The following is a 21,892-nucleotide window of genomic DNA, read 5'->3' on the forward strand; positions in this document are numbered from 1 at the left end:
CAGCATCCGTGACCAATTAAAAAGTTTGTTGTTTTTTTCTCCCCAACTTATCTCCCCTCTCCCCTATACTAAACAGACATGTCAGTAGATCAGCAGGCAGCACTGGGAGAGCACACTAAAATGCTTCTAATCCATCCACCTGGATGCTTAAAAGCAAGGCACTACTCTGAGAATCATATACGTAGAATGATGGAATGCAAGAATGCACAAAAGCAACGAAAGAACTGACTGCTGGGAGTTTCTCTCTGGGAATATGTATTTTATCGCCAAATAATCATTTTCCAAAACAATCTGAAAATCCACAAGTCCAGCAGAACTGCTAATATTCCCTTCCAGCTTTCCTTTTAAGAAGCTGATACATCTTCACTTGAGCAATATCTTCAATGCATCCTCTGATTTAAGTAACTGAAGAAACAGAATATTCCTACTGTAAACTGAAACAATAATGACCATTTGACCAGGATGTTTGGAAGATCTTACGTTTGCTGGCATCCCTAGTATTAACAAGTGTTTCAATGGCTGTATCTGTGTACTATTCATGGATAATGTTTTGTAATATAACCCAAATGCATGCATCGCCACTTAGCGAACTGAAATTTCCTGTCTTTTTTCCAATACCCAGTCCAGAGATCAACACCAAACAGCTCTTTCCTCCTTCCCACCATCTCTAGTGACAGTGGGATGCTCTCAGGTGTTTGAAGCCATTTTAATTTTGTTCTAGAGGGCAGCAACAGAGCCACAGTCACCTTGGAAACAAACATCACCCTCTGTTTGCAGAACAAACAATGGTACCTTTTCAGCCAGTGTGAGGCAGGCAGGGCAAGGGGCAGCCAAGCAATTCTGGGGCTTACAGGAGCGTTAACATATTGCATTCATTCACTGCGTCAAAAAATAGTTCAGCACGAGAAGCAAGCCTCTCTCAAAGTGGGAGCCTTTGGCTGAAAACCACAGACAAGCGCGTAAGGCTAAGGAGGTCAAACACATCTCCCAGGTCAGCAGGGAGGCCTTCTCTCCAATTATTTTTTTTTGTTTTAATTGCCCTTGTGTTCCCCTCTCTCGTACACACAGAAGTTAGAAAAACTCACCTATTTAAACCGGTCTTAGTCACAAAAAGTCTAGGGCTCAGCTTCCAAGTAGCACTCACTGAAGTTTTCTCAGCGTGCCAAAATATTTCAGAGAACTATTTACCTGCACTTGTAGTGCTTTGTGCCTTGTGCATCAAGAGCCGTTTCCAGAAGCGTTCCTTGTGAAGCTAGCAGGAATTGGAGTTATACAGCATTTCAGGCCCTGTGTCCAAGTGCTCAAGCAGTTACATACCCCTCATTTCAAAGTCATTCCACCTTCAGAGAACCATGGACCACCTGACTGCTTTACAAACCAGACAATACTGGCTTAACAGTAACTTCTGAGTGGTTTCCTATCTGCAGGAGACTTTTTCCCCAGCTTCAAAATAAAGCCAAAACAAAACCAAGCCTTTTTACCTACTGTAAGCAGGAAAAAGAGCTAGATGTTTAGGGGTTCAAATTTTATTAGATTTAACACTCTCTCATCAAGTGCTTGCTCTTCTGGTCTGTCATAAGTGGAACATTTAAAAGAAGAAAGACTGAGGTATCACATAGGTATTTTAGTGCCTTCTACCCTTGCCACACTAACTAGCAAACTCCTAAATAGCTCTGAACAAACTGCCAGGAGCTCAGCTGCCCTTGTCATCTGTAAGGCCGCTCAGCAAAGCATTTCAAGGTACAATGCAATCATGCTGCCATTTAACTCGTGCATAGAATAGCATTCAGGTGTGCTGTGAAGGAGTGCCAGGCACAACACACCCATGTGAGAACTGCACCAAGGTGATGAGAGCTGCACAAAGGCAAAACAAAGCATCTCCTGGTTTAGATCCATAGATTTCAACATCACAAATATGAACATTTTTCCTATGGCCTTTGCTCATCTTGCACGGTGCACTTACCTTTATGAAAAAAAAAAAAAAGCGACAGATCATCTTAAATCATCTTAACTAGGCCATTAGAAAGGCTGGTGCTTGTCCTGCTAACTTAAGCAAGCTTGTCCATATGGGCAAGGCAGGTTCACTGAGAACTACCATCATGTTAGCTCAGTTGAGTCAGATTAACATTTCTAAAAATCCACCTTAACGTTCATTAAGACGCAGGTTAACGCATTAGATGGTCTCACACAGCCACAAGCATGGCTTCAGACACGGCAGGCTGTACCTGAGAGCATCAAGAGGGCTCCGTGCTTTTTTACTGCGTTCAGCTAACTCAGCTGACCTCACACAATTGAGACACACACCCTTTCTGCCTGTCAGGACAGGGGCCTCCTCTGTCTTTTGCTGCTGGGACAGGAGAAGTGAGGTAGGCGCAGAGGTGATTCACATGCAACCCGTCCTTCACTTACTGCTGGTGGGGGGAGGAGGAGGAGGAGGGGAAAGCACGCAAGTGAAAAGCCACAGCTGCTCCAAGGCTACTCCAGTTTTACAGCACCCGATTTATGGAAAACAAAACAAGAACAGAAAAACGGGATTTAAACACCAGCAACCTGCAGGAATCATTATAAATGCCTCCCGCTCTGCCCAAAGACTAGCCTGGACTCCATCTGCCTTCAAGGCCAAGGAAGGAAACACTTAACTTGAACGGCAGCCAGGATTCACAGTCCACTTTCCAGCAGCTCGCACGGGGAGGGCTGTCCCTGCGGCAGGACAGCAGGTAGCACTTCTGTGCAGTTTCAACACCACTATTTGGGACTGCTGTGAGCACAGAAAGGGGGACACAGGGGTTCCTCCATCCCACAGTGCTGCTGCAGCACCTGGCAGCAACACCCAGCTCACCGGGCTCCTTGTGCCGGGTGTGACGTGTGTGCAGCTCGGCAGGCAAGGCTGGAAGGCCTTCCTGCACTCTGAGATGCTGTGACTGTTTCAACAAGCATGTTCCTTGTTGCTTGGGCAAGGCTGTGAAAGCTTCCCAGCACGGCCTGCAGCCAGGCCTCTGTCCCTTGCGTCAGGGCAAGCAGGAGCAGCAGTTGCTGCTGCCGCATGGCCGGCCCTTCCCTTCCCCTCCCTTCCCCCCGCACACCCGCCCCCACCCTCCAGGAGCTATCGCAAATCCCCAGGCTGCTCCGACTGCCAGCTGACATAACTGTTTAGTCAGCAAGCAGGCAGAGCAGCGTCCGGCCCCCTCCATCCTTCCCCAGCTCCTTCCCGTGGTACTTTCCACGCTGCCCGTCTGCAGAAACAATCTCTGTCCCTCCACAGCGAAGTGCTCTGGAAAGTTGCTCTCACTTCACCCATAGCCCACAAATTTGGGTTGTTCCTGTTGTCTCCGCCCTGGCGCTCTATGCGATCCGCATTCAGCCCCCCGGTGCAAGGAGATCCAGCATCAGGGCCGCTGCCAGCACCACTTCCTCCATTTGCTGCAAGATCGTGGCCAGGCAGCCCTGTACTGCGCAAGGGAAGTGCAGCCTAACAGCCGGGCCTCAGGCACCAAGTGCTCATCCTTCTCATCTCTCCAAGGTGACTTACAGACTTCACGGAAGTTGAGCGACCGTCTTCAAAGCAGACATGTGCGATCCTGGCCAGCACAAAGGCGGCACAACCAGCCCCTGCCTGCCTACTCAGGTCTACTTGACTGCAACAGTGCAGGTGGGTAACTGTACCTCTACAAAAAAAGAAGGAAATAGTGTCCCAGACAAGGCTGGAATAACCAAAAGCCCAGGCAAAAGGCAAGGAGTTGGTGCGAGATTATGCACTGCGTGGATGGCTGATGTTCCTCCAGCCCTACGTGCAGGAATGGTGGGCTCTGACTCCTCAGACACCGTGTCCATGCAGCATTCCAAGAACACCCACCTAACTGACTGCTTGTACAAAAAAGCAGCTCTCACCTGGAAACCCTGCAGTGGGTCATCTCACCTCTCTTGTGCCATTCTGCTGGACATCCACATGCCCTGGAACACAGCTGTTCCCAGTGTCACGTTGTCAGACCGAGTCAATCTATGTTGGCTCATTTTGCAAAGTTTTCTCTTTTTCCAGGTGTAAGTAGGGGAGATTAAAGGTGTCATGATGCCATCCATAGTTTGTACAGAAACAACATAACCAACACTGAAATGACATTACCTGCACTGACATTCCAAAACTAAAACAACATCTGGCTTATACACGAGTCTGTTTCACTGATAACATTCAAGAGAGTGAAGCCTCTTCTTTCCTCCTCTCTTCCCCTTAAGAAATACACACATCCTTTTTCTTACTTCCTCCCAGCTGGGTATCAATGCAACTGACTATAATTCATCTGATTACTAGACTGTAGAACTACTGAGGAAAGAGTTAGTGACCTTAGTTTCTCATATTTTGAGTATAAAGAATTACTGAAAGAAATAAACACCTCTGCAAATAGCCTCCAAATAATTAAGCGATGATGAAGACTGAAATCCCCTAGAGAAGAAAACCATTTTAAGCCCTGGACTCCTTAATTCACTCTTTCATGCTTCAGCGCTGAAACATCCCATTCTACACCGCGCTGCCTGCTGCCAAGAGATAGACAGCTGCAACATGCAGACACAAAAAGGAGGTGTCTTTTGGCTGCAGTTCTAGCTTTCTACAGGTCGTCCTGTTTTACATGCTGCTCCTTGGAAAAGTTTTAACTTCAGAAATCTAAAAACAAATGGACTATTGGAACTGATGACAGCTGCTGAATGAGCCTGGTCCAAATGCGTATATGCCACAAAGTCCCTTCACAGTCCATCTTCATTCGCAATACGGCAACTTTCTTGGAAATGTGCTGTTGCAGCACTTAGTTTGCCTTTAACATGAGTGTATTCCTCATAAGAGAAGTTTGGACTCTGATAAAATCTCTGTCAGTCCTCACTGTTAGTTCAGCTCCACCAGTACAATCTCTCTGCAGTGACTGATACTCTGCTCCTGATCCTCTATGCAAACTGACTTCCCCCACTAAAGACACCGCACCAACGTTGGCAAAGACGCGTGAGATTTGTACCAGCTCAGCCAGAACAAAACCTGGACCACAGTCCGACATGATGAAACACGATTTCCTTACACAATATCAAGCGTAATTAAGAAAGATATTCTCTTATGATGGAAATGACTCTGGTAGCAGAAAGAACAGCCAAAGACGACACAATTTATAGAAGCAACAATTTTTTTGCACAGCTAATGCAATAGAGAGCTCTGTATCAATGCATGGTAAAGTGGGAAAAAGAGAGCAGCTTCACAGCTGAAACTCTCAAGCCTATTTGTACAAACAGCACGCAGTTTTGTGATTCCTGCACTGAGGGTAAGCACCTCCCAGCAGCTCTTCCTCTTTCCCCAGCTGCTCATTCCCACACTGGGAAAGCCTACAGTTTGCTTCCCTTTTAGCAACCAAAACAAAAGTTTGCAGGGTGTGACTGCTGTAAGACAGAAAAAATGGAAGAGGACTGTCGACTCAAACCATTTCCGTGATTTCACTTCCAGAGGAAAGCCCACAAACACTTGTATCAGCACCTCTGGAGAGGATGCAAGCTAGGAGTACATGGGCAGGAACGGACAGCTAGAGGTGAGGAGATAAATGATGGACAACAAAAACAGAAGCCCCTCCTTAAGCTGGTTTTGCCGTAGATTATAAACTGCTTCTTCATGCTGTGATGTCAAATGCGCACTCATGTTGCCAAGGAAATAATTCTGAGGTCACTAATTTGACACTAGTTTGTCACTAGCCGTTTAGTTAACCTGGCAAAGATGCACCAGAAAAGGGAAAGAGGGGAGGAAATACCTAAATATCAAAAGAGTCCTAAGAAAAAGGCAGCTTCAAAGAGATAACAAACATCACCGTGCAGATCTCTGCTGAGACTGTTCCCTCTGCATTGTTTGTAGTCACATACCTGGAAGAATACTTGCCTTGAAGTGGTGGTGGGGGGGGGAAGCATTGAACACCAATGGTGTTAAATACAATCTTTGAAGGCAAGTACCACAACTACCTGAAAGAGAAGGCCAAGTGGGAAAAGAAAAGGGGCAAAAGAGGGGAAAGTGACTCCATTTAACATAAGCCTATCACTCTTTCAGTGCCTTACTGATACCAGGTACAAAGATTCCCATGAACTGATAACAACCACGGAGTGGATGCTCACACTTACCTTCAGTGAAGCTGGAAGCCACATTGAAGATAAGAACGTACTAAAATTAAAAATAAAGCACCTTCCAGACATTTTTTTAAAAAGGACCATGCAGTTCTTTCCACATTGCAACTCCAAGCCACTAAAGGTTTAAGCCCAGCAAGAGAAACAGAGCAGATGCAGTTCCTATACAGCAAGACAGATAAAACAGACACAGCTAATGATCCCCCACCCATGGAGTAGAGCCTGGATTAGGCTCTGTGAGCGGGAATTAATCAACCCAGCACAGAGCTGCATGGATTCCAGGATCCAACCCAGTAAGCAACGCTTTCTAGTTCATCTGAGGTTGATTTGAGAAGCCAGGAAAGATAAACTGGCTAAAAGAAATTCTCCTTGGTCCTTCCACTTATCCTCCTGCCCCTTGCTTTGCTGGAAGATGTGGCCATTTCAATGGTTTGAGCACTGTGTTCAAGAAACATGCAGACGTGGCACTGAGGGACGTGGTTTAGAGGGCATGGTGGTGAAGGGTTGATGGTTGGATTAGATGATCTTAGTGGTCTTTTCCAACCTTAACGATTCTGGGATTGCAAGAAAACAATTATAATCAAAGTAACACAGACATGCTCTCCTGTTTGAATATATATGACTTCACACTGGCTTTTAGATTTTCCTGGTTTAACACCCAAGAGCAGAGAGGGCCTTGCAAAGTATATGTCACACTAGAGCTACGTTTCTCGGTCCTTATGGAACACTTTGGATACTATATTTAAATGTAGGATAGTAAATGCATACAGCAGCAGCGGAGCACTACAGGATGAGCTTCAAATTCAACAGTCAGAGCTACAAACACAGCCTCCTTTCTCTGAACAGATATGCTAGCTACTTCCAAACACAACATAAATCACAAGGCCCACAGTGCACAGGACTAAGTGCTCAACAGCTTGTTAGAATGGTTTTATACACAGCTACACTGAAAGATTATCATTATAAGCCAGCATTACATGATGAATAGGGTTTCTCACAAGATTGCTGTATTTCATAAATCTGGAGATGCTTAATAAAGGGAATATGTAACCTAGACAAATTCGATTTCTGGCTGTGAGATGCTTTCTTTACTAAAAGGTTTGAAATCACCATCGTCACCGTTCATATTACCTGCAGTGAAGTTTTCAGTTCTGGCAAGCTGGAATAAAACTTCTTCACGAACTAAATGCAAATCAAGTAGCACGCATAATTTGGTACACAGGTTAAGTAAGGTAGGGCTTTAAAAGCCGTGGTTCCCTTTCAGGCTGTCAGTACTGAAGAATGTGCAGCACTTTACACAGAGAAAAGGGTTAGCATGACCTGATCTCAACCTCTCCTTTTTTACTTTCTACTTCAGAAGTGGCTGCATTTCAGTAGTAGTGGAGGCACAGATTTGCAGAGTGCCCTGGGAGCGATCTAACATAAGTAAACATGAGCAGTATGGTTAGCATGGAAGCAAAACTCTTCTGGTTGCAAAATGTTAAAACTGTCAGGTTCAGCAACAGGCGGCAATCCTACAGGTGGACAAGTAGGTCGGGGGATCATCAAAAGAAGGGGATAAGAATATAACAGTTACAGCAATAAGTAATTCACTTGAAGGAGCACAAAGCAATTCCTCTGACAGCTGCTGAGACCATGCAGACGGACAAATCCCAGCTACCGCCCCAAGTAAGCACTACAGCATTTGGACAAGGAGAACTTTTTGTGGCAAATACCCCCACAGCAGGATGAATTCCACTCACTAAAGTTTCAGATGTGCAGGGTACACTTCAGGCTGCCATCTGTAGGAATAAAAAGATACTTAGTGGAGGGATGCAGGGACACTACTCTTAGAAACCAGGAGTGTATGTGGGGAGGAAGGCAGAGAGCAAAGCATCTAAAAAAAGCAGCTCTCAAATTATCAGGATGGAAGCAACTGAGACAGATCTTAGAAGTCAGCACCTCCTGTCTGTTATGTGCCTGTACTGACACAGTTTCCCCCTCAAAAAAAACTGCTGAAGAAAAGAACCCTGGCAGCACCTGTAGATCTTCAAGCCTGTCCAAGTATATGTCTTACAGAAATAAATATGTAGGCAAATAAAGGACATTTGGCATGTGTCTGTGATAGATGTTCACAAGGCAAACCGTAGCTTTCACAAGTGAGCAGCATAATCAAGAGCATGCAATAGCTTCTGCATAATCACTGACACTCAGATGGAGACTCTAGCATGGGAGGAAGGCCAGTGAGGTGACACAACAGAGATCCACACAGTTCTGAAATGAATGGAGGTCAGCAGTGATGCATTACTCATTATTTCCCACAGTCATAAATGGTATCAAGTGGAAGCATCCAATGGCAGGTTTAGAAAATTGGGTTTTTATCCTTCTCCAACAAAGCACGTAGCTAAAAAGCAAAGCTCACCGCCACAACAGGCCAAGTGCGTGTGCAGGTTCAAAAAGCCAAGTTCAGGAGAAAGGATTCTTGAACCTAAATACCAAACTTCTTTAAAAATTCACTGTCTCAAGATTCCACAAGCTGTGCCTGGAAGACTACAACAGGAAAGCATCAACAACAGGTGTCCCTTTGCCACGCTCTATCTTGGTAAATCTCATCAGTTGGCATCCCGAGCTAGAGGGGATTCTGGACTAACTTGTTATCAGACACAAACAGGATTCCCTCCAGTTTTTAATTTTGCAGGTGAATGCAGCGTGATCTCCTCCACAGGACTGAAAAACCTTCAGCCAAAGATCCAGAGGCATTTCTTCCAGCACCAGCACCAGCACCAGCTTGAAGAGGCATTCCCTGCTCTGACCCCAAGTTTCAGTGGAGAAGCAGGTACCAGGAACTGCTCATTCCAGGACAGGGCAGAGCTGGCGAAACATCGCTGGAACCGCAGCTTCAGCATTATTCAGGTCAGGATGAATCCAGAGGTTACCATACCACAGCTGTCTTCCCTGTCTGATGGCCAGAGGTTACTACGCTTGCAGCAGGGATGTGTCCAACAACAGAGATGCCCAGTTCAACACAACTGAATTCAAGCACAGCGAACTCTGAAGTGCAGCACACGGGCGGCACAAGACACATTCATCCTTCTCTCTTCTCATCTACACCATCCAAGCCCTTCACCTGGGGCCAGAGCAAGCACCAGGATGAGAAACCTCCAGAAACACTGAGGTCAATTCTACAGCAAACATTTGCTTAAGGTCCTCACCTAGGCAGCAAGCTTGGGCCTCTTATTTTCCAGAACTTATGTGAAGACCTTTGGGCAGGGATTGAGGTGAGAGACACATCTGCAGACCACCTCCATCAGAAGATTCCAGCACAAAGCCAGGCCCCTTGTTGGTATGGCCACAGGCCATATTAACTTGTCGCCTTCAATATGCACCCAGCAGAGTTCAGGTCATGGATTTGTTGGAAGTTCATCGCTTATTCAAGCTTTTGTGTGAGGGGTCATTGCTGTCAAATTGTCTGCTTTCACAAGCACAAAAGCTCATGTTAAAATGTAAATACTTACAGGTGTTCCACCAGGCACTCAAGATGAAAGTCAGAGCAAATATATTAGCCCTAGCTGTATTTTACCACGCTGTAGTACTTGAAAGTCATCTGTTTGTGAACCAGGGGTTTTATGTGGGTTCATCTGCCTAGACAGGAAGCGTGATCTAATGGTGAAGACACAGCACTGAATATACAGCATTTGGGTTCTTTTGCTGACTCTGTTACTGTCTCTGTCACCTTCATTAAACGTATTTTTCATGCCATTGTCTGGATTGAAAAGAACACAAGCAGATGCTTATTCTGTCTCATACAACTGCTGTGACCCTGTGTCATTTCTGCTAATTACTCCAAGAATACCCAAATGACATAGGAAATGTTAATGCAACCTGTAAGTTAACCTGAGTTAACAAAGAGCATCGGCCATATAAAAGAGCACGAAGTCCTTCCCAAATGCCTGTGCTACGCTGTTTGTTTTTCAGGACAGACTCTCTGCAACTTATTATTACTTCGGCCTTGATGGAGACAGTGTTTTGCACATTCAGCTTTGCAACAAGCCTGGATAGGCTGGCTTCCCCCTGTCAACTGTATTGGTGCACTGGATAGCCCTTGTAAGCCATTCAAATGCAACTTCTGTGCAGGTGTAATGCCACAATACGAGCAGCAAGACTGAGCTGGCACAGCTCTACTGGGAAAATCAACTCCCCAACTGTGGGAAGAAGCAAAGCCAATGGAGACAGCAATCACCACGTCACCCTGAAATCCAGTTTCACGTCCAGTTCAACCTTGTTCTGTGATTGAGCAGCACAGTGCTGGAAAAGCTGGTATCCTCTTCCCTCAGCATTTCAAACCACATGTTGTGACTTTAGGAGACTGCACGAATGCTAAATCAGGAGTCATCGTCTACAGCCTGAGAGCAACTTGCATTCACTTCATTACCAATCACAGGAAATTTTGCACTGTGAATCTCACGTCTGGGAGGTGAAACAGCCCCACAGCCCTCACTCACAGAGCCTTTCACCATCAGGATTCTTGCTATTAACACACAAGGAAAGACAGCTTCAGTAAACCACACCAGCGGTGCGGGTGCCATCTCTGCAACAGCAAAGGGGAGCGGAAGGGAGCTGCCAGCAGCAGTGTGATTGATGTGCACTCCCCTCCCCTGCTCAAGTAATGGCAGGAGGGAAAAAGAGCACACGCAGGACTGCAACCTGCCATATCTCATTCAGCATCCCGAGGCAAGCCAGATACTTCTCAAACACAGCGCGATGTTTGAAAGTACGATCTGCCACAGTATGGCAACTTCTCAGAGACAACACGGGACTGAGAGAAGGGAATGGCACTGATGGATTTATCCAACAGCACCCAACTGTTCCCAGCCACGTTTCTCTTGAAAGAAAAAAGCAAGCAAGCAGCAAACACCGCAGACACACACAAACCTTACAGTGTTTCTCCTTTCTGCTTCTTGCTTTTGGTAACTTGCTCTACTTCTACGCATTTCTCCTAACTCTCACTCGCCCATGCAAAACATTCCCATCCCTACAGAAAGCAGGGGTCTGTTTCAGAGAGAGAAAAAAAAAAAGAAAAAAAAAAGAAAAGGCAGTAATGTTTTTTACACCCTGCCTTCTCCTCTTACTGCAGCTCCCAGCTGTGCCCCCCGGCCCCCCGCATGCGGTGCGGGCTTTAAGGAGCGCTGGTTCTGCTGACATCAGTGAGGCTCCGGGGGCCATCCCAGCAGCTGCTGCTGCTCCTGTTGGTGGCGGCGAGCCAAGGCGCTGCTCTGTCGTTTGGTGATGTTCCCTCCTGCTGGCTGCCCCCCTCCCACCCACACGTCTGCAGGGTGGGGCGAGGTGGTCACTGGCAGCCTCTCTGAGGAGACCGAAGCAAAAAAAAAAAAAAAGAGCAGCTTTCATTTCCAGACTCCGGTCCAGAAGTGACTTTTGACAGCCATGCTGGGAGGTGAAGGAACGGCACTTCTCCTTCCCAGATGGCTGAGGCCCACATTGCCCTTAGGACTTTGCCACCTAAAGGAGAGAAATGCACGCTCTTTCTCTCCCCACTCTTCCCAGAGCCCCGCTCTGTACAGCTGTTGCCCTGTCTTAAACCAGACCCCATCCTCGGAGGCAGCTGTTCCCCAGCCAAATGCTGACAGCAGAGCAGCAAAGCTCGCCCAAGAGCACGACTTGTGTGCAAGCCATCTTCCAGCAGCAGTGGAGGGGCTGCACTGCAGCCCTTTCTCCTTCCCTCTGCCACTCCCTTGCCAAGGCAGTGTGAGCTGTGCCAGGGCACCCTTTGGCCCAGCTGACCCCACAGGCACAAGATTTCAGCAGCCAGCAATCCCAGCAGCGGGGAGCATCCCTGCGCTGAGCTGCAGCCAGATTCGGGGAGAAGAAAGGTGGCAGCCAACTTCGCGAACGCCCTGAGAGCCTGCAGCTCAGACCCCATGTCAAGATTAGGAAAGTATGCACACATGAGCTGCCCCAGCGCTCGGCTTTAACTCTTGCAGGCACTGTGTGTGGATGGAGTTGGAGCGCAGAGCCACTGCTGTCACCGCGTCTCCTCCAAGCCGGCCCCTCTCAGGCCACGAGAGCAGCCGCACGGCCTCGAGCTGAGCAGTGCTTTCTCAAGTAGGTCAGAAACCGAAGCCAGTGAGACGCGCTCTGAGCTGCAGCTCACATGGGTTAAAGATTCTGGCTTGTGTCATGAATACTTTTTCTGCAAGTTAAACACAGGCCCCAGTCCTGAAACACTTCCCTTCGCTTCACCCATGCCAGTATTTTGACTTAAATGGAACAAGCTCCTTAAGTAGAATTATATCTATGTTTGAAGTGTCTGCAGGATCAGCGCTTGGCATGATCCACGCTTGCCTCCGACGTACACGCACACCAGCACATTTTAAACATACCTGAAGAGCCACTAGGATGAGCTGTGCTACGATGGAGAAAAAAAAGAAAGATGGTAAGTCCCTGCACAGCAAATGTTCTACCTTTGTGTGTGGTAGGATGGTTCCTTGGGACAGGAGAAGTAGGGATGTCGAAAGGCTACAGCTGGAAGCAAGAGGAGGGATCCCAACCCTTGGTTTGGCTGCGCAAAGCTGAGCCTCAAAGCTGAACAGACACGTACACCATCAGCCCCAGAAACAATTTTACGTGTCACTTGTGATTTTTTTTTTCTAAATTATTATTCCTTAGAAGATGTACATCTAAGTGCAGCAAAGTCAGCAGTCCTAAGCTGCAAAGAAACCTTTCTCAGCCAAGAAACCAAACCATCACCTTCCTCTCACGTACCCCGAACAAACACAGCAGATACCAGCACGAGTTCCTCTGGAACAAACCAGTCAAATTCATTCAAATTTTCACAGAGTGCAGCAGGGCAAAACTCATTCCTGTTCCCAGAGCTTATTACAGAAACATGACTAAACATGCTCAGCAGCCCAATGTGATAGGATGCATCCATTTGCTGATGCCAGACGAAGATGCATGTCTCTTACACATGGCACCGCTCTCAGAGGCTGCTTTCAAAAGATGTTTTGAAAAGCGACCTGCTGCGTACATTCTTAACAAGTCATAGTATCACCGGCTGTGCGAGTGTTTGACCTCTACTTGCTATGTGCTGCGGACAAAAATCTGACATCAGCTTATTCCAACCTTAGCAACACCAAAGTGCTCCTACAAAGCTGACAGCAACAGGCTACTGCAATGCACCCACGTCGCCCAGACGGACCCCCAGCGTGCTGAAAATGCAACCAGTTTGGTACGTGAGCCACGTGTTTTAAATTTGGGTCGGTTTAATCCAAGTACGAAACCTGATTAAAATGGGAGTCTTCTCTGGAGGTCTAATTTCTAGCTGTTTCCATTACTCCATACGCTTCCATGTTGTATAAACATAACAAATGATACATACATCACTGTTGGGGTGACTTAAGAATCCAGTTTAAAGCTACAATGCAAGTCACTCAAGGAGGAGAATTAGATTATGTTCTGAACAGCAAGAGCCAGCAACCGCACTTCATTTCACTGTTGGGAACACGATGTATCAAGGGGGTGATTCCTTTCTATTCCCAGTTTCTTCTTCTAGTTTCTGTATTTCAGAATCATAACATTTGCCATTTCTATATACTGATGTATAGATAAAATGAAAGAGAAGGACGTGGTCTGGTTGCGATGCCTTAAGACAAGTATTAAATTGAAGAGAATTTTGCTTTTAAACCAAGCAATACACCATCTCCTGAATATATACTTGCACTACTATCTAGAAAACAATCCTGAATCTTTGTCCCTCGTGTGCAGTCCATGCACTTATGATGAGAGCCTTCTGAATTCTGCCTTGCAACCAAAGCCCTCAGTCTGTAGGCAGACACCCCAGCAGCAGCAGTGCAGGCTCCCAGCATGCCTCAACCTTGATATCTGGAAAGCCTCCGCTAGGGCGTAAGAAGATAGTTACAATTAAACATTTATACTGAGGTAGTGCTGAGCAGGTCAGTTCCACAGTGTGTTAGGTGGCTTTTCAAAACTCGGTAATTGAATGCTGATCCCTGCCCCGAAGAGTTTACAGTGTAGGAAATCAAAGCGTAACACTTGGCATATCTGTATACCAGGAATTAAACAAAGACCACCACTTTGAGGGTCTCTGGACTACGCAGCTCATATAAACATCCATTACCAGAAATAGTGGAAATTTTTAAATCAGCACCCTGGACTTTCCTACCACACATCTGTGCTACTGAGTTGTGTCTGAAGTACCCGCCGGGACAGCAAACACAGTGTGCAGTCTGTGCAGCATGCTGACATCTTCTTGCTCAGTGTAAATCATTTTTGGCCCAAATACCTTTTAGCGATCATTCTGAAAAGAAAGCCAGTGAGCACACAAACAGAAGCACTTACTGCATGCAAGTCACACGACTGAGGCAGCGCTGGCAAGAAGGGCTGCCAATGCACCCAGTCACAAGCCAGGCATCAGCAGCTCCTCCTGCACAAGGTCACTTGAGGCTCCCGGCAGACCCCAGGGAGGCACCAGCACACACTTGCTATTGGGCCAACTGCAGCCCCAGGCAAGCCCGTGGCATTCCCAATCTACTGACCCACATCTTTTCCTATGGACATTGAGAGTTACGCAAGGCTGTAAATAAAAACTCTGCCCCCAAACACGCAGGGGCCATCTGCCCCACATGCATCCTCGGGGAAAATTCTCCACATTCCCCTTTTCCTGGGGGGAAGGATAGGCCTGGCAAGGACAAGTCTCCTCCCTCTCATCAGGAGAATGCATTCATGAAAACTAAGGCATAGCCTCTACAATTTAGAAAAGGGATGCAGCAGTGCCCATGCTGTTTCGGTGATGTCCAAACCCAAGATAGAAGAGAGTTTCACCAAACAAGCTATTATAGCTCAGTTTGCTGTTTATCAAAGTCCTGAAACAGATGCACTGATTTTACAAGTACACCTGTAGGAATTTCGAGCACCAGGACAATACAAAGGCACTATTAGTATTTCAGCTTTTTAAAGTTTCCTGGCATCTTTCATGCTGTGAATGCTCGGGAGCTTTCAGCTATACATACCCCACATAAAACCTTCATCCAGTGAAATCTGAAAGAGCATTGATTCGAATGAAGCCATGTTTTCCACCTCCACATGCTATTTACACATCTATTGATTTATTAAACACGTCAAAGCAGCCAGAATGAGACACAATCTTTGTTCAGCTTGGCCCGCTTGATAGTTCTGCCAGCACCCCAACTTTCATTTGCTGACTGTTGAGCATTAAAGATGAGAAACCTTAACACTTACACCAATCTTTCTTTTTTTTTGGTCTTGGGAACCATGGAAAATCCTCAGTCGCTAGATTTAAAGACCATACATGTTCCAGGAGCTTTGAAAGCAGAGCCTGGGAATGGCTTGAGGTGTCTCTTTTTCCATGAGCTGCTGAGCTCATGGAATCCACCAGTTTTTTCCTGCAGAGTTCACAATGGGCATGGCTTGTTCCCAGGGTAACTGGCATCCATGGGGAGGTACGGATCACCTCACCCACCCCCAGGAAGTGGAGACAGACCTCCCACGAAGCGCAGGTAACGCTGATACAAAAATAACCAGTTCTTCACAATTTAAAGAAAAGCAGTTTCCAACAATAACCTACATTCACACCAGGGAATTAGGAGCACGGTGATATGGCTCTCAGCCATTGCACAACAGGGCAGTCAGGCTCCTGCCAGTTCAAGTACTGCTAAGAGACCTTCCTGAGCAGAAAAGCCATCTATCTGCTGTGAAAGCTGGACGTTGAGCCAAGACCTGTTCCACAAGCTGCCCAGGACCACAGTTTTGAAACTCACTTGGAAACTGGTAAGTTGTACTGACGGCTGGTTGGATCACCTGATAAGGAAGAACCATCGACACCTGCAGCTGTTAGAAAAAGAGGCCAAAAGAAATACATTCTCCAAGTCAAAGCACAAGTTGTATCTTCATTGAGAAGCACTTGTCATTGCACTCACACTTCTTCCCCTGGAACGTACAGAGAAATCTCATAAAAGGGAGCCTTTAGTAACACAGCTACATCTCTCCCACAGCATGCAGTTCCACTCTCTGGACCAGCAGAGTTTCACCTGAAAAGCAACCCTCCTCCCACAGCTCTCCTTCCTCCTGTCCAAAAGCATCAGGACCTATAGAATGCAAAATATTTGTGCTGCACTGCAAGTTGATGTGAACATCAATTCAGGATATCTTCAAGCTTTTGGAAATAAGGAGGGGACAAAGCTGGCAAGTGCATGCACAAGATGCCCCAGCCACCTGTTGTCCTCAATACACACACAACTTCATCACCACCAGGAAAAAAGCACACACACAGGAAGAACAGCACACTGGTATTCACATCCTGGTGCTTCACGTCTGCTGAGAGATGATTTTAATCATCTGAATTTAATTTGATGAAGAAAACACATTCTGTGTAGTGAACAAGGAACTTAAGCTAGGCTCTTTTCCCTGCCCAAAGCTGCAAGTGGACCAAATTAAAAGTGACGTTGCTCCCTAAAGGAAATGAAAGGAAGTACTGCTACTTAATGTGCAAAATGCAAAGCAGTTCTCCCTTGTCCAAGCAGCAGCGATAGCAGTGTGAAGGAGCACGGCCTCAACACAGGAATGGAATTTATTGCTGTGATGCAAGTACTCCAAGCAGAACACTCCCAGGCACTGATACATCTGCACACTGACATCACCTGCTGTATGGAACGGGACTAACAGGGGCTCTCACTCAAACCAGCTAATCGCACACGATAAAAGAAAGGCAGCCATGCTTCAACGTGAGCATTTTGTTTCCCTCATCTTTAGGGAACAGGCATATACCCAAATTAACAAAAAAAACGCTTGTCAGCGGTTGATCATCCTGTTTTCCAAGGATGGATGATGCTGACAACCCATTCCTACAACACCTACAAGCAAGGTTGCACTGTATCAAGAAGGCATGTGCTCTAGCACCTGTTAAAATCTCCACCAGAAGATGACAACAGGAGAAGTCTTTCATTTACCAGGGACTGGCACCTCCATTATTCACCACACCACACATTTATTTTCAGAGGCAAATTAGCAAGTCACCCAGGCACACCGGCAGAGAAGGCATCTCTAAGATGCTTGACTTTTTACTTAAAAAGTGACTTAGAAGTCAGAAATTCATTCTTCCAAGCTGACAGCAATTGAACTGTCAAGTCCTTCAGCCACAGAGTGAAAGCAGCTCACCCAACACTTTCTGAGGGCTCTACACAAAGTAACATCCCTTGTGCAAACAGATCTTTACAGAAACACCAGACACCAGGACCAGGGGATGCCTTCTTCAAAGGCAAAAGTGGCCATCAAGATCCTAAGATTAAACATATGAGATTAAATCGGTAAATAAATTAAACACAAAACGTTTTTTTGTCGAGGAAGGTTAGACGCAGGAAAACGATGGAATTTCAAAGTTGCATTCCAGGTGCAGCAAAGGAGATGGCCATCAAGGTGTTAAAGGCCCCTCTCCCTAATGGTCCTTGGAATACCTGTTTCAGTCCAGGAGCCTAACAACGCCCCTGGGGGATTCTGGCAGCTTTTCTTTTCCCTCCCTCAAGCATCTCTGTGGATGGCCAGGGCTCTTCAGGTGAATCCTGCTGTTAAAACAGCTGCCTTTCTCTGCATCTTTAAAGAGGCATTCAGAGTCCCTTAGCATTACTTAGTTGAATCACTCTGAATAAACAGTCTCCACCCATCAACTCCTTCTTTTGTGTAAAGCACCTATTCAAAGGCAGCCACCTTTATTGATTGCTAGGCTGGCCAACCTGAAAGCAGAAATACCACCATGAAAAAAAAGCACAACAGGATACAGCAGGGCACCCGTGCTATTTCTAAAGGAAGCACGGGTCCAGGTGTTGCTCAGTCGCATCAGACAATTCATCTCTGTCTGCAGCAAGTATCTGAGACACAGCTGTGAGCCAGGATCCCACTGACTATCCTCCCTTTTGTCCAGGCCCTTTTCCTTGTTCTGACCCTTTCCCACCGTTGCAAGAGAGCAGCACAAGACAAGCCAGCCATCCGACACGAAGCCACAGCATATGCTCCAACTGGCAATTATTGGCACTTGTAACATTTCATCACAAAACATCAGCAGGAGCTGTAAGCAAGTTTTGTCACCCTGCTGGGACTGAGACAGGAAGAGGAAAGAGAACGGGATGCTCTGGTGCTGCTGCCCCACACTGACTGCCACATCCCGGGCCCTCAGGGCTGCGATAGGGACAGCCGGAGGGAGGGAAGGACTTCAGGTGGGAAAATGCCACAGCTGGCAGACATCAAAGATGAGCCACCAGAGCTCTTGCACTGAAAAGCAAAGAGACAACGCTCCTGAAATTCCTGTTCAGAAGTACCCCAGAGCCAGACCAGCACTTCCCATCCCAACCTCACCTATTTTCATTTGTAATGGAACAGTGATAACCAAACCTGACCCGGCAAAGCTCTCCAAGCCCCAGGCCCTTCCCAGCCCTACACAGGCAGCCCACTTTTTGGAAACCGCTCCCAGGTGATGCACTGAGGGTACCTAAGCCCTGCATGTAGAGATGCTCCTAAATGGAAGGCGGGGGGGAGGGGGGAAGCTCCCACAGCTGCTCTTTTACGTAGGATATTAAAAACCAACCAACACACACAGAAAGGATTTCTCTTATGCCTCCCCGAAGAAAATCTGCGTTAAGTTCTGAACAACAACTTGACAGGTCAGATCTCTCACCCAGCAGCAAGCAACTCGCTGTCTGTCATTTCAAAGCGCAACTCTTCTCACCCCCAGAGTTTACTTTTGCTCCTCCAGATCCTCTTCCAAAGAGTTGCAGGGTACCTGAGCACTACATCCGCGACAAAGCTGCACTCAGAGGAACGCGAAACAGCTCCTGGCTCCTTTCCAATGTGCCAAATACTCTTGAAGAAAGCGTGTTTTAAAGCTGTAATCCCACACTTTGCTCGGATTCAGAAAGGAAGTAAAGGAAAAAGACACGGAGCAACAGGCATTCCCACTGCCGCTGCACGCAGCGCTGCCATCCCCCTCCGAGGACAATTACCTCCAAGACAGAAAGCACCAGGTCTGCGAGGCGGCCGGCTCACGCTGCTTAGCGCGGCCCAACAATGCGCTCGTTTTACAACAGCCTGCATTGCACTGGAAGCAAGCAGGCATGATTTCACATGTTGCAAGAGTGTACACCTAAAACACACATTTCCAAACCCAGGCATCATCCATCAAAAAGCTAAAAGGGGCTTTTTCTGCACGCGCACGGAGTTGAGCCTAACAGGATTTACTTGTTTTCTGCCCGTTCCTGGGGAGCCTCCGCAGTCCCTGCAGGCTGCTATCCAACATGCATCAGATGCTCCTGGAGAAGTGAGCAGCAGATAACTCCACAAGGACATTTGCAAAGGGCAGAGAGAGCCCAATCCTGGTCACATTTAGGCATACTGAGAAGGGTGGAATTACTTCTGTGCCTGGATAACTTGACTGCTCGACGCAGTCCTCAGGAAAGCCTTCTTCATGCTTCTAAGTAATTTCTGCCCAATGTCTGGCTATCTAAAATTTGTATTTGAAGTCAATCAAAAAAACCATTGCAACTTAAAAAGTGAATCCCTTACAAAAACACTCAGGTTAATTTTAGCATCCTTCTGTTTAGCTGCTTAGCAACACTTATCCTATGACCTTCTAAGCACCACCTACTTTTACAAGGGATAATGAATATAACCAAAGGGATTTATCTATATGTTTTTAATCTATACGATGCAAGTCCACAAACAGGTTATACTTCAATAAGAAATCCTACTGAAAGCAATCCAAGCTGCATTTCTGCCTAAGAAGAAACTTTTGTTGGCTAAAGCCAAGCTATTGTTACGGTTGCAGTGCAACTTCAATGCAGACAAAGCGATAACATCCTTAAGGACCGAGAGAAGCAGGACACACGGCGGTGTCTGTTTGCCTTGGGAAACAACTGCACTTGCATTCAGTACCGAAGATTACGGATATTACTCAAAGATCATTAAGACACTTGGCTTGCCCAGTTTTGAAACATCAAGCCTCTCCTGCACCCTCAAAATCACAACACGAAGGGCAGGGGGGCAGTACGTGTTGCAAGGTATTAAGGACGGCTGCACAACCTGCGGGAGCTGAGTCAGAGCTCCTGCACCAACATCCGCACAGCCCAGCTCTGGGTGAGGGAAAAAAACGCCAGCAGACACCCTGCTGCTTTCTGCCTTAAAACACATATTTTTTAGGGTCACTACTTATCGAAGGCAATGGGAAATAGTGGCTAGGAAAACAATCACTACTGCTGGACAAACAACAGTTTGACAACTACCAGCTTCCTGCAAAGTAGAATCAGAATCTTAGAATGGCCTGGGTTGAAAAGGACCACAACGATCATCTTGTTTCAACCCCCCTGCTGTGTGCAGCAGCGTCAACCACCAGACCAGGCTGCCCAGAGCCACATCCAGCCTGGGATTTTGAGCAGAGAAGGAAAGTAAAAGGAAAGGTTTGAGCTGTCCTCTGCACTGTATCCAGAGGACGGTGCGTTTCCAACCACTGATGCAGTGCTGTCCAGGGGTGGGATGCCGGCAGCAGGAAGGCGGTGCAGCAAAAGGGCTGCATCCCACCAGCAGGTGAGGGCAGCCCTGGTCCTTGGGCTGATGGATGATGGGCTCCTGCTGCTCCTAGGTTTCTAACAAACAAAAGGGCCCATTCTTCCCTGCACATACCTAACACCCGTTAAGGCTAATGGGCATTATGCAGGCACACCAAGAGAAGACTGTATACCCCTAAATCTTCAAAGGGAAAATTAGAACCTAAAACAAATATGGCTGGCCTGACCCTGAGTCACCGCATCCCTCTCATTCACGCTGACCCGGTGGAAAACAGGAACTGCGGTAACAAAACGCAGGGCTCGTTTCAGACCTCGATGCAACAGCCTCAGCCACCCTAACAGCTGTGAGCTGCGTGCTGCAGGGTGACAAGACGGCCTTAGTTAGCAACTGCTCCTGTTGTTAATAAGCAGTTTTTTTCCCCAAGGCAGAGCGCTGGAATGGCAGCGCACACCAACTGTGTGCTGCCCCAAACTCGGCCGTAGGACTCTGTTCTCCATGGCGAGGTGCAGGCAGGCAAAAAAGAGTTGGGATGGCACTGCTGTTCCCCACTCGCTCTGAATGCAGCTTGCCGCAGGCAGGATGCTGGCAGCTCGGGGAAGCAGCAGGGCATCAGCGGTTGGGCCTGGTGGTCTGAGGAGGGCTCGGCTCCCCCCACCAGGATGCAGCTGAGAGGTGGGACAGGGGGAAAAGTTTAGAAAAGAATAACAAGAAATGAAAAATACAGAAAAAGAAGAAGAAAAAAAAAGCCGTGTGTGTGCAGAGGAGAGGTGGAGGGAGAAGCAGAGGGAGAAGAAGCCAGAGGAAACTTATCTGCGACATGACAAAGTTCAATCCACCGCCCTCCCTCCTCTGCTCGCAGAAAAAAAACCCAGTTGCAGCATCTCGCTGCCCGCGGCCCTACTCTGCCCGACAACAGCGCGGCCCCTCCTCGCCGGGGCTCGGCACGGGACCCCTCCGTGTCCCACAACGCGTGGCTCCGGGGACACCGTGGGAGGGCGGCGGAGGGAGGCTGAGGAGGCGCTGCCCCAAAACTTTGTCTCGGGTTGGGTCGGAGGAACGGGACCCTCCCGGCTCGGATGCGGCCCCGCTCCGCACAAAGGCGGCGGAGGGCGGGGGGACACCCTGCCGTCTTAACGTCCCTCTCCCCGGGAGGGGGGGGAGGTGGGGGGGG

The 21,892-nt window shown here is 47.4% G+C and overlaps 1 protein-coding gene across 2 annotated transcripts in view; it reads right to left on the minus strand.

The window, feature by feature from the left end:
* Positions 1-21,892, minus strand: part of RREB1 (ras responsive element binding protein 1) — a 122,477-nt gene that overhangs the window by 99,556 nt on the left and 1,029 nt on the right. The window lies entirely within an intron of this gene.

Source organism: Lagopus leucura, unplaced genomic scaffold, assembly GCF_019238085.1.
Source record: "Lagopus leucura isolate 7727_CA_CO unplaced genomic scaffold, USGS_WTPT01 Super-Scaffold_100002, whole genome shotgun sequence".
NCBI classification, from domain to species: Eukaryota; Metazoa; Chordata; class Aves; order Galliformes; family Phasianidae; genus Lagopus; species Lagopus leucura.